The following is a 12,690-nucleotide window of genomic DNA, read 5'->3' as shown; positions in this document are numbered from 1 at the left end:
TTCAAAAGGTTAGACTAATTGGCAACTTAAGACTTTAACTTACTTTTAATTCAATTCAATTCAATTCAAAAATACTTTATTAATCCCAAAGGGAAATTAAATGTTGTTATAGCTCATATTATGAAGGTTTCCACAAAGAGCCGTTGTAGATGCTGATGGCTGTGGGCAGGAAGGATCTCCTGTAGCGCTCCGTCTTACAGCAGATCTGAAGAAGCCTCTGACTGAAGACACTCTGTTGTTGTAGGATCCTCAGGGTTCTCCATAATGTTCTTCATTTTATGAAGAATCCGTCTTTCCACAATGATCTCCAGAGGTTCCAGAGGAGTCCCAAGAACAGAGCCAGCCTTTTTTATCAGCTTGTTGAGCTTTTTTAAGTCCCTGGCTCTGATGCTGCTTCCCCAGCAGATGATGGCAGAAGAGATCACACTTTCCACAACAGACTTATAGAAGATATGCAGCATCTTGCTGCAAACACCAAAGGACCTACGCTTCCTCAAGAAGTACAGTCTGCTCTGTCCCTTCTTGTAGATGGCTTCACAGTTGCATCTCCACTCTAGTCTGTTGTCCAGGTGAACACCGAGGTATTTATACTCCTCCACCACCTCCACTTCTTCTCCCATGATAGAAATAGTTTTTGACTTATTCCTGTTTCTCTTAAAATCTACAATCATCTCCTTTGTTTTAGTCACGTTCAAAATGAGATGATTGTTTCCACACCATGCCACAAAGCGGTCCACCACCTTCCTGTACTCAGCTTCTTGTCCATCTCTGATCCACCCCACGACTGCAGAATCATCCGAGTATTTCTGCAGATGACAGGAGTCTGTCTTGTACTGGAAGTCTGAGGTGTACAGAGTGAAAAGGAATGGTGAGAGTACAGTCCCCTGTGGTGCTCCTGTGCTGCTGACAACCTGGTTAGACTCACAACCCTTCAGTCTCACAAACTGTGGTCTGTTTGTCAGGTAGTCTTTGATCCAGGAGATTGTTGAGGCCTCCACCTGAGTCTTCTGGAGTTTCTGACAAAGAAAATCAGGTTGGATTGTTTTAAATGCACTGGAGAAATCAAAGAACATGATCCTCACAGTGCTACTGGCCTTGTCCAGATGACAGTGGGTTTGTTGAAGCAGGTTTATGATGGCATCTTCAACTCCAACTCCACAGCGATAAGCAAACTGAAGGAGGTCCTGATGGTTTACTGTTTGCTTACTCAGGTGGGCCAACAGGAGTCTCTCTAGAACCTTCATGATGTGAGATGTCAGGGAAACAGGTCTATAGTCATTGATGACTGATGGGTGAGTTTTCTTTGGTACCGGAACAAGACAGGAGGTCTTCCACAACACCGGAACCTTCTTCTGGGCCAGGCTAAGGTTGAAGAGGTGCTGCAGAATCCCACAGAGCTGCTCTGCACAGCCCTTCAGGACTCTAGGGCTGACATGATCTGGACCTGCAGCCTTATTCCTATTCAGTCTATCCAGTTGTCTCTTCACCTGACTTCTTGAGACACACAGGTGGAAGGGGGAAGCAAAGGAAGTATCAGCATCTTCTGATATGGTTGAAGGCAAACATGTAAAAGCAGAAGGGTCTGGGGCTGAATTGGAAGATAAAAAATGTGAGGTGTTACTGGACAGCTGTGGGTCCTGTGGGTCAAAGGAAGGTGGAATGTCTGTTTGGCTGTGAGCAGGAGAGGAGGATTCAAAGCTTGTTTCTGAACTGAACCTATTGAAGAATGTGTTCAGTTCATTGGCTCTGTCCAGACCTCCATCGGTCTGATCATCCTTCTGCTTGAAGTCTGTGATCTTCTTCATTCCTGTCCACACATCTCTGATATTGTTTTGCTGGAGCTTGCTCTCCAGCTTCTTCTTGTACACCTCCTTGCTGTCTCTTATCTTGACTTTAACTTGCTTCTGTAAACTCCTCAATAATTCTCTGTCTCCCTCTCTGAAGGCTCTTTTTTTCTTGTTAAGCAGGTCCTTCAGGTCACTGGTGATCCAAGGTTTGTTATTGGGGAAGCATCTCACGGTTCTGGTGGGGATGATGTTATCCACACAGAAGTTTATATAGTCGGTTACACACTCAGTCATGGCATTGATGTCCTCTCCATGTGGCTGGCACAGTGCGTCCCAGTCTGTAGCCTCAAAGCAACCTTGCAGAGCTTCTTCAGCTTCCTGTGACCATTTTCTCACTGTCCTCTTTATTACAGGTTGCCTCTGAACAAGGGGCTTATATTTCGAGCAGAGAAAAACAATATTGTGATCTGATTGGCCTAGAGGAGGTCTTGCTGTAGAGATGTATGAGTCCTTGACATTCCAATGTTTTGTTTTCTCTGGTAGAGCAGCTGACAAACTGTTGAAACACTGGAAGTGTAGCAGAGAGTGAAGCATGGTTAAAATCACCAGAAATTGCCACAAAAGCATTGGGGTTTTGTGTCTGTAGCTGAGTAATAACTGAGCTGATGGCGTCACATGCAGTGTCAGCAACAGCGGAAGGTGGAACGTAAACTGTTGCCAAAATAACACTGATGAACTCTCTGGGTAAATAATATGGACGAAAACTTACTGCCAACAGTTTAATATCTGGACTGCAGAGATGACACTTCACAGTTACATGTCCTGGATTACACCATCTGTTGTTCACAAGTACTGCCAGTCCACCTCCTTTACATTTGCCGCTCCTCTTTAAATCTCTGTCTGCTCGTATGGTTAAAAAGCCCGGCAGAGAGACGCTGGAGTCGGGGATATGATCCTGCAGCCATGTCTCAGTAAAACACATGATACTGCATGCCCGGTAGTCTGGCTGGGTCCTTTGTAGGGCTTGGAGTTCATCCAACTTGTTTCCCAACGATTTCACATTGCCCATCAACATAGATGGAAGAGATGGTTTGAACTTCCTCCTTCTCTCTCTTCTCTTAGCTCCTGCTCTGCATCCACGGCGTCTTCTTTCAACTCATCAGGGATTTGTGGTTGTAGCTGAAGTATTATTTGAGCTTTTCAGATATTAATCAGCTGCTCCCGGTTGTAAGAAACAACCCCGTTGCCATGGCAATGCATCATAACAAATGTCCAAAAATAGAAAGTATTAAGAAAAATCCTCCAAGCTGCACCGCATCCGACACTGGAGTGGACAGTCATCCAAAAAAAATCAACTGTATCCACGACAAGAAGAATAGTTCCCAAAAAAGAATAAATCAGAATCAAAAGTAACAGAGCTACTCCAACCTGCTGCCACCTTGAGCAATTCTAGAATTGACTAAGGATTTAGTCTTGCACAGGATAACTGTATACAACCAAAACAACCTGGGTACTCCTCCTCCTGCTGGTCACTATGCTGTGGGATGGCATTTCTTTCCTCAACCAGCATCTTACATGTAAACCTGGCACAAAAAGCATGGGGATGAGGAGGTCAAGACTGCAGAAAGGCCATTGCATTCTCTCCACTAAGAAGTTCTGAAAGTAGTCTCTAATAAACACTACTCTGTTGGGTATGCATTGATAAATTGGAGGCTAGACTTCAGTCTATAAGAGGGGAAAATATGATTGCCACAGTTCCAAAATCTCTTCAATATCTTTCTACATTGAGACTTTCAGTAATGACATTCGTCGTTTCCCCCCACCCCCATTGACTGAGATGCTGTCCTACATACCACAGACTGCTTCTCCCAAAAAGCTTTTAGGATTTGCAGAGATAATTTGGCAGAAATTTCAAAAGCATAACCCACATACAGAACCTTACTTTTTTACCATCCTTAAATATGGAACCATCTAAAGTGAAATAAAGGCGTTCAATGGATGGATAGCCTGGATCTACATCTTCCTTTTCCCTCCGTTTTAAAAGAAGCCACAATTTAAATAGATTTTATATTTGCAAAGAATTGTTAGTCCTTTAAAATAGCTCTTTTGTTATAATGAAGCAGCTGTAGACAGAAAGTGTCATGTTGGGTTCTGAACCAGGAGACTCTAGAGCCGCACACCAGAGAGACAGGAAAGGTTAAAACAAGTTTATTGAAATAGTGTTTTTTGGGCAGTCTCAGGATTCCGTAGAAAGCGGGCTTCAAGGATCGGTTCACTAGGAGAAAGACAGAGCGGTTACCATCAGGCAGGTGGTTCTTAATGTTAAATGTAAGAGTTCCAGGCAACTAGTAGAGGAGTGTGTTGGGTCTGAGGAGACATAAACAAGCCACTGAGACTGAGGCCGACAGACAAGTGTGCTGTGCGAGCAAATTCCTCCAGATGGTGAATAGCATTGGAGAGTGGACAGGCGGGGCAGATGAAGCGATCTTGAAACTCGAATCGTGTAGATCCAGAACGGTCCTTGGACTGAGGTAAATTCATTGAAGTATTTACCATGGGCAAGAGGCTGAACCATAGCGGGTTCTCCAAGAAGCAGGTTTGATGACAACCAGCAAGGTAAACCAGAACCACAGAGGATTTATCCAGAACAGGGTCTTGTTGACAGCAACCTACAAGGAGGAACAGAGCTGGGATTAGTAAAAGCAGGTTAACTCAAAGGCAAACAGAGCAGAGTTTCTTGGTCTGATTACCACTCAGCAGGGTAAACAATCCAACGCCTCCTTTAAGGTCTCAGCTGCTTAAGAGGCACCTCAGTGATTGCTCTTGATGCAGTGCAGTTGTGCAGCTGCACCTACCTGTCACACCCTGGTGGAGGAAAGGAGAAACAATGATCAGACAGCAAGACAAACCTGCACACAGCTCTGTGAACTGACAGAAAGAGACTCTTACAAGCAGACACATTTTGTGATTGACATAGTTTTATCTGCATATAAATGTTGTTGTATGCAAAGTAAAAAACCAAAGCTGGTTTACATCTTTCACTTTTAAACTACATAGAGACATCAAACGACGTCACCCTATTTGTCAACCAAGTTGTAAAAGGACTTCCTAATATGTAAGCAAGAAGCCTTTTCTACATTGTGAAAATAAGACTACCATTGACCTTACTCTATTTGTAACGATATTTACATGTTGATCATAAAGACAGATAAAGACAAAGTTTTATTTTCTACGTTTTCTTAAAACAATGGTGTGTGTATGTGGGCGTGTATGTGGGTTTGGGCTGAAACCTGTTAACAAGTTGCAAAAAACTTAAACTGAGGCAGGACTTCAAATAAAATACACTGAAATTTTTGGTTGTTATATTATAAAATTACAAGCCCCTGCACAACAATCTTTCCACCAAGGTTGCAAGAAACGTATATATTAGTTAGTTGTTGAATTGTTCCTTAAAGTTTCTGTGGATTTTCAATTATATGTTTAAACGAATATTTTATTTTCATTTATATTTTTTCCCTTATCTAAACAATTAAATAATATTCATAATTCTATCTAATAATTTATTGTGTGGGACACTTTAACAACTGAAAGTCCTTTTTCTCAAAGGTAGTTCTGCTTCAAGCTGCACTTCCTACAACTGTTAGCACTGACTCATCTTCTCTGAATATAACCAATACATTATTAGATAGATAAGTCCAAATAACACAAGTGTGACCTTGAAGAAAAGATTAAACTATTTTCTTGAAAAAAACCGACATGGAAAATCAAGGAAATGGAAGCAGGAGTTCCCTTCAGTCTGCTTTGCATACTTTAACACATGATGAGTCAGGCAACCGCATGAGAATCCTTCACAGAGAGCACAGTGCTAACTAAGCAATATGTCACAGATGACTGAGTAGATGAGTTACTTTTAATTATTACCTTAATGGGAAATTCACCTTTTGTATGCTTGGATACATAAGATGAATGAGGTCAGAAGCCTCTCTGTTTAAATGAAGTGAGTACAAAAATTCCATCTCAGGATTGGATGCTCTTGAAGCCTTTGTCAGGGTGTTGAGCCTAACTGGGTCAGTCTTGCTGACCCAAAGATTAGTGCAAAGAGGCAATAATAAGGGAAAGTATTACTAACAGACAGTTTGAGTTTTTAATTATTTATTTGAAAAGTATTTTTTCCATGGTAAATTTATGATAAAACTGATTTTGTTTTTTTTAAGAATAATTTTAATCAGAAGTGATTTTGATGTAAGTTCCATTTCTGTCTAAGTTTCAATCATTTCATCAGAACACCTCCGAGAAAGTAGGATTAATCAGGATGTTCAGGGAAAACCTGGGACCACCAAGACTCAAGTCTGACATAGTGGAAACCACAAAAACATCAGTATCATTGTCCATGAATAAGAGCTGAAGATAAACATACAATGAGAGGAAGTTCCAGACAGTTTGTCTGGAATGTCTAAATGGAAGCCAAGTGTCTTCTTTAAAAAAGTTTTACAGTCAGGTGAGACGAAAATTAAGCTGTTTGGCTACAAAGAGAAGAAAAATGTTTATAGGATGCAAAGTGAGGCTTTTAAACTTTGAGAAACTTTTATAACGATCAAGGATAGTGGTGGAGGTGGTGTCATGCCAAGTCTGTTTCACTGGCAGTGGTGTTTGTCCATTCTAACGCAAACCATAAGCTAGATTGTTGATGCTTGGACACAGCAAGGTGTTCCAGGAGGACAATAATCTTAAGTGCATATCAAACTGCTTTTGGATTGGTTAAAACAGGCTATTAATAAACTTTGCGTACTCCCAAATGCCAACCCTATTGTGCATTTGTGAACCATGGACTTGAATGACGTTTGGCTGTGAAAATGTGTTTAAGAATACAGGTCCTTCTCAAAATATTAGCATATTGTGATAAAGTTCATTATTTTCCATAATGTCATGATGAAAATTTAACATTCATATAGTTTAGATTCATTGCACACTAACTGAAATATTTCAGGTCTTCTATTGTCTTAATACGGATGATTTTGGCATACAGCTCATGAAAACCCAAAATTCCTATCTCACAAAATTAGCATATCATTAAAAGGGTCTCTAAACGAGCTATGAACCTAATCATCTGAATCAACGAGTTAACTCTAAACACCTGCAAAAGATGCCTGAGGCCTTTAAAACTCCCAACCTGGTTCATCACTCAAAACCCCAATCATGGGTAAGACTGCCGACCTGACTGCTGGTGGACAATCGTAAGAAAAGACAAATGTGAAACATTTCAAGATTTTGAAAAAGTAAATGAACTTCTACCCTGCATTAAATCACCACCATAAAGAAAGTAGAGAGATAGTGTACTCCTCATGGGGTCTCCCATGGCAATTTGGCCTACAGTGAGGGGTCAGACTAAGAGTGAGTCAATGACTCAGATGAGAGTCAGGCTGAAAAAGGGGACCAGGGAGTGTGTTCCAATTATCAAGGCATCACACTGGAAGAGCTTACTCAGGGGTGTTGGAGAGTCTTGGGAGGATGCTTCTCCAGTCGACAAGGGTTTATTGGGCCTGTAGAAGGTCTACGGCCATGTTCCCTGCGATAGTCTGTGGAGGTGCCGGGGGAGAATGGGTCTCTGGGTGGCATTTAAGGGTTATTAAATCCTTGGATGCCTAACGGCCTAAAGGATGGAACGAAAGATAGAGAGACGGATTGGGACTCCATCTGCATCTGCTCCAGTCTGTTGTGGTTAAGAAAGAGTTGAGTCAAAAGCAAAGCACTCGATTTACCCATCTACCAACGTTCCAAACCTGACCTATGGCCATGACATTTGGATCATGACCAAAAGAACAAGATCCTGGATACAAGCAGCCAAAATGCGATTCCTCTAGAGGGTGGCTGGAACCTTTGAGATAGGAAGGAGATCTCCGTCAATCAGAGGGGAGCTTAAAGTAGAACCGCTGGTGGTTCGGGCACGTCCTGCTGGAGGAAGAGCCAAGGAAGACCCAGAACTCACTGCATATATCCCGGTTGGCCTGGTAGAACGTTAAATGATACGAGAACAGAAAAACCTACAGATTCAGCATGAAGAGTACAGGACATGGAACACAGGCAGCATAATGAAAGGAACTAGTAATGAAAAATTAAAACCAAAGAGACTAAATACTAAGGTAAGAGTGGAGAATGACATTGGATCCATGTGAGCTTAATCAGGAATGTAGAACAGCTGTGTGACAGCACTGAGCAGAGGAACTGATGGAAGGAGAATGATTAGCACAGGGAACACAGAGGGAGCTGAAAAAAACACACAGGAATTACAAGACTAACAGTTGTAAGGATTGTGATTCATGATTAATTAATATTTCTCAAAAATTATAATTAAAAATCATAATTCGGAAAAATAATTCCGTAACCAACAATCATTGCTTATAGAAATCAGATATGTCCTCTGGTGTTGTAATTATGGGCTCGAAGCATTTAATAATTACACTTAGTTAATTATCCTTAATAACTGATCATTATAAACCAAAACCAAGCTAAATGTCACTGTTTAATCAGCCGCTTCACCGAACTTTGACCTTATTTTGACAGATAAATCACTGTTGCTCAAAATAAACAGCTTTCTCTTTATCTACATGAACATTTATTAAATCAACAGCCCTGACACACTTTACTATTCTGATTTAATAATCTTCACCTAACTAACTCAAAGCACTATTCTACACAAAAGGGATAAAAATGACTACCTAACAATAATAATGAAAGAAAGAAAATACAGGTCCTTCTCAAAATATTAGCATATTGTGATAAAGTTCATTATTTTCCATAATGTCATGATGGAAATTTAACATTCATATATTTTAGATTCATTGCACACTAACTGAAATATTTCAGGTCTTTTATTGTCTTAATACGGATGATTTTGGCATACAGCTCATGAAAATCCAAAATTCCTATCTCACAAAATTAGCATATCATTAAAAGGGTCTCTAAACGAGCTGTGAACCTAATCATCTGAATCAACGAGTTAACTCTAAACACCTGCAAAAGATTCCTGAGGCCTTTAAAACTCCCAGCCTGGTTCATCACTCAAAACCCCGATCATGGGTAAGACTTCCGACCTGACTGCTGTCCAGAAGGCCACTATTGACACCCTCAAGCAAGAGGGTAAGACACAGAAAGAAATTTCTGAATGAATAGGCTGTTCCCAGAGTGCTGTATCAAGGCACCTCAGTGGGAAGTCTGTGGGAAGGAAAACGTGTGGCAGAAAACGCTGCACAACGAGAAGAGGTGACCAGACCCTGAGGAAGATTGTGGAGAAGGGCCGATTCCAGACCTTGGGGGACCTGCGGAAGCAGTGGACTGAGTCTGGAGTAGAAATATCCAGAGCCACCGTGCACAGGCGTGTGCAGGAAATGGGCTACAGGTGCCGCATTCCCCAGGTCAAGCCACTTTTGAACCAGAAACAGGAATTTTGGGTTTTCATGAGCTGTATGCCAAAATCAGTTTCTTCTGCTTTTATAGCTCTGATGATGCCAGCTTTGATGTCCATCACTGCGATAAAAGGACCTAATGACTGTGGGAATAACCTAAATGCACAAACAGAACCTCAGAAATTAGTAAGAACTAAACACAAAGGAATTGACTGAAATAACAGGGCCAAAATAATATTAATGTACACAGAAATTATTTGGAAAGCCCTAAACAATAACAAAGAACTCAAAAATGATGAAACACATACATAAATGAAAATACAAACAACCATGGATCATGACAACAAAAAGGTTTTCCTTACAAAAGTGGCAGTATTTTTTAAGAGAAATAGACTGGCTCCTAGAGATGTAACAATTATTGCCAAGAAACACTTTTATAGAAAATAGTTGGCCAAGCACACATTAATTTTTTTGTTTATTGGTTTGCTTAGTTTATTTGTCCTGCTCTCCATTCTAGTGAATAACTTTTTGATAAAACACAAATCTATTTTCCAAGTTTAACTTGTGGTGCCTTTTTCATTTTTATAGCATAGAGTGGTCTCTTCTCCTTTGTTAAACAATATACTAAATTTACCCAACAGCCATTGCTGCAGGTACTCAACTGGATTTTTGGTGTTGATAAAAAGCCTCTTGACAAACAGACAAATAGCATAACTTCCAGGATTGCTGTTTCTAATGTGATAATGGAAATCACTGATAGAACTGTTTGCTTGTTGATGTCGTGGGTCATGGTCACCATTATGTCAATTTACTTTCTCTGTGTTCTGTGTTTGATATATCCATATCTTTAGAGAGCAATGTTGAAACGTCATTGTGCTGTTGTAAATATGAATCTGAGAATATTATTTAATATTAATATTTTAATATTAATATTTTAATATTTTATCAAATAATATTTTGGTCTGTTAAGGATTGTCCTGTGAATACCAGCCCCATTAAGGCGATGGTATTAGGACAAAATAGAAAGGTGTGAGACGAGCTCTGACATTATTGAACAGCATAAACTCTGCACATATATGGAATGAATTCACACAATTTCTTAAAATACAAGAATTTGTTAACAAAAATAAGTCAACTCAAAGTCAAACATATTTCAATCAACAAACTCTTTACTATGCTAAAACAATCCAACTAAACTACCAAGCAGAATTAAAGAATAATCAAGACTAATGGGCTATGTACAATATAAACAGGTTGATTAAAGATGATTGGAACTCATGACCAAAAAGAGTGATGCAACATTACCATCCAATGTTTATGTTTGAGAACCAAGGATTATCTTGAAGAATCTGGAAATGAAGTTAAGTTAGTCTTGGAACTAACTTAGGAAATAATCAGCAAACGTTTAGACAACCCTTCACAATGCAAGATCAGGTAAAATATTATTTTAATAAAATAATGTTTTAAATAATGATCTGCCGAATAAAACCAACCTCCTGGATGACTAATTCTCAACGGTGTCTAATTAACTGCCTTTAGTTATTGAAATAATATTTGAAGAAATATTATTGAGTATTTTGGAAAAGAGCCAAATCTTTCTGGAGAAATGGGGCTTAATGGTGTTTACTTAGTTATCAACTCTAGTAAATGATGTTCAGGGACTATTATTCACCAGCTTGAAAACCAACAACCTTTCTGCTGACTAGCCTTAATGCTAGCACACACGTGTTCTTACCGGTAGCAGTTAAGCTAGCAAGAAGCGGATAGCTTAGCACCAGAATCAACACATACCTTTAAAATACCAGGGTTAATAAAAGGGTTAAAATGCATAAGTGCGGACGGCGCGTTATGAGCAATCTTCTGTTTAAAATCACCCTTTAAATAAAGTTTATCTTAACTTTAAAACATACAAAGAACACAGAACCGGCACGTGCCGTAGCTAGCCTACTAGCGCTAAAGATAGCCAGGTTCCACAAAACAAAACTTCATAACATGAAAACGTTTAGATCATTTCATCCTAAACCTATCTGTTAATCTGCCCAAACCTAACCTCTAACCATGGTGAGTAATCGTTGTCCAAGGGCAATGAAGTTCGGATAAACGTCCACAGTCAACAAGCAGTTGGCTTTCAGCTAACCTCTGCGTTCGCTCTGTGAACAATAGCGTTAGCTCCGGAAAGCTGGCGGCTCGGGCTGTCCGCTGCCCAGCTGTTCGTTACCGTAACACGGTTGTGCAGGCCGTAGTAACTTCCTCCAGACTCAGCTTGTAGAAACAGCTTCTCCACCGGGGATCTCTCTGCGACACAGTTTTGCTTCTGTGGGGCCTCGAAGAGAAAATGTAAGCAACTCTTACACCTTAATTTCCCCGTTCATGAATGAAATACCTAATACACAGACAGTATTTCATTCTACTTAACTTTGCATATGATCGATGATCGTATGGCTTTGGATCCAGTTGAATTTATGTCTTTTTGCCAGCAAAAGACATCAGCGCGCTTTCCTCTCCTATCCGGTACCTCTGGAAGGCCGCGTGGAAGAGAAAGACTTGTGGAAAGGTGGGGGCTTTTATTTGGGTAATGGCGCCGCAGGAAGTCCACATTTATCCCCCTTTTCTGGCTGTGCCGGAAGAAGGTTAATGCACTTTATTTTGAAAAGTTCCAGAAAAGTATGTACCGGAGTTTTGGTGTCGAAATCCATGGCTGTATGGTCTCAACAGTGCAGACCCCATATTGTACTGCAGATCTCATTACTTATGACTCCACTTTTGTGAAAGGTAAATTGAGATATACAGGAAGCTTTATTCTGGTTCTGAGTGCACCAGAGAGCAAACAAAACAATTTTCCTTTGAAATGACAAAGGGATACAAAGTCGAATAAAACAGAGATCTTCCACAGCTCTGACATCTGTAATAAGTCATTTATTTAAAAAGGTTTTAGACAGCTTACAATCTAAGTTAAGCACTTTAGATAGAAACTGGGACCTTGCTGGTTCTTATGATGACTTATTGGGTTCCTTTTCATTTTTTCTGGGTCATAGTGATTCAGGTATTGTAAATTATTGTATGTACTTGTTCTTTTGTACCTTATTAGTATCTATATTATCAATAAATGCAAGCGTTTTTGGGACCAAGAGCTCTCATGGGGACAAGAATCTTGTGCTAATGAGCCCAAGTCATTTGATAGGTATCTATAGGAGGTGATATGCAAATTACTGCTGATTTGTAAATCTCAGAATTAATTTTTCCCCAATCATAATTTTGTGCCTGATTGTCCATTGTGAGTTTTTATAAGTTTTGAGGAACTTTGAGCAGTCAGTGATTTAAAAAAACAAAACAAAACTCAAAAGCATACAGCTATCCTAAAACAAGCAGCCGTTTGCCTTTATCATTTTAATTGATACTGCAAAAAACAATAATCGGCCAATAAATACAGACTCTCTGGGCATCTTCCAGCGAATGTTGGTGGAATCAGTTGCTACACTGCTGCAGAACATTCAAAGTTC

The 12,690-nt window shown here is 40.0% G+C and overlaps 1 long non-coding RNA gene across 1 annotated transcript; it reads right to left on the bottom strand.

Annotated features, from left to right (window-relative positions):
• Positions 1-3,980: 3,980 nt before the first annotated feature.
• LOC124859872 lies at positions 3,981-4,669 on the bottom strand. Its single transcript, XR_007036214.1, has 2 exons — positions 4,538-4,669; positions 3,981-4,456 (listed from the first exon to the last, which is right to left on the bottom strand). It is a non-coding gene; the product is annotated as an uncharacterized LOC124859872 (long non-coding RNA).
• Between the last annotated feature and the right edge of the window lie 8,021 nt (positions 4,670-12,690).

The sequence above is a fragment of the Girardinichthys multiradiatus genome, chromosome 23 (assembly GCF_021462225.1).
Source record: "Girardinichthys multiradiatus isolate DD_20200921_A chromosome 23, DD_fGirMul_XY1, whole genome shotgun sequence".
In the NCBI taxonomy this organism is placed as follows: Eukaryota; Metazoa; Chordata; class Actinopteri; order Cyprinodontiformes; family Goodeidae; genus Girardinichthys; species Girardinichthys multiradiatus.
Note: the sequence above shows the minus strand (reverse complement) of the source record. Positions and strands in the feature narration are given on the sequence as shown.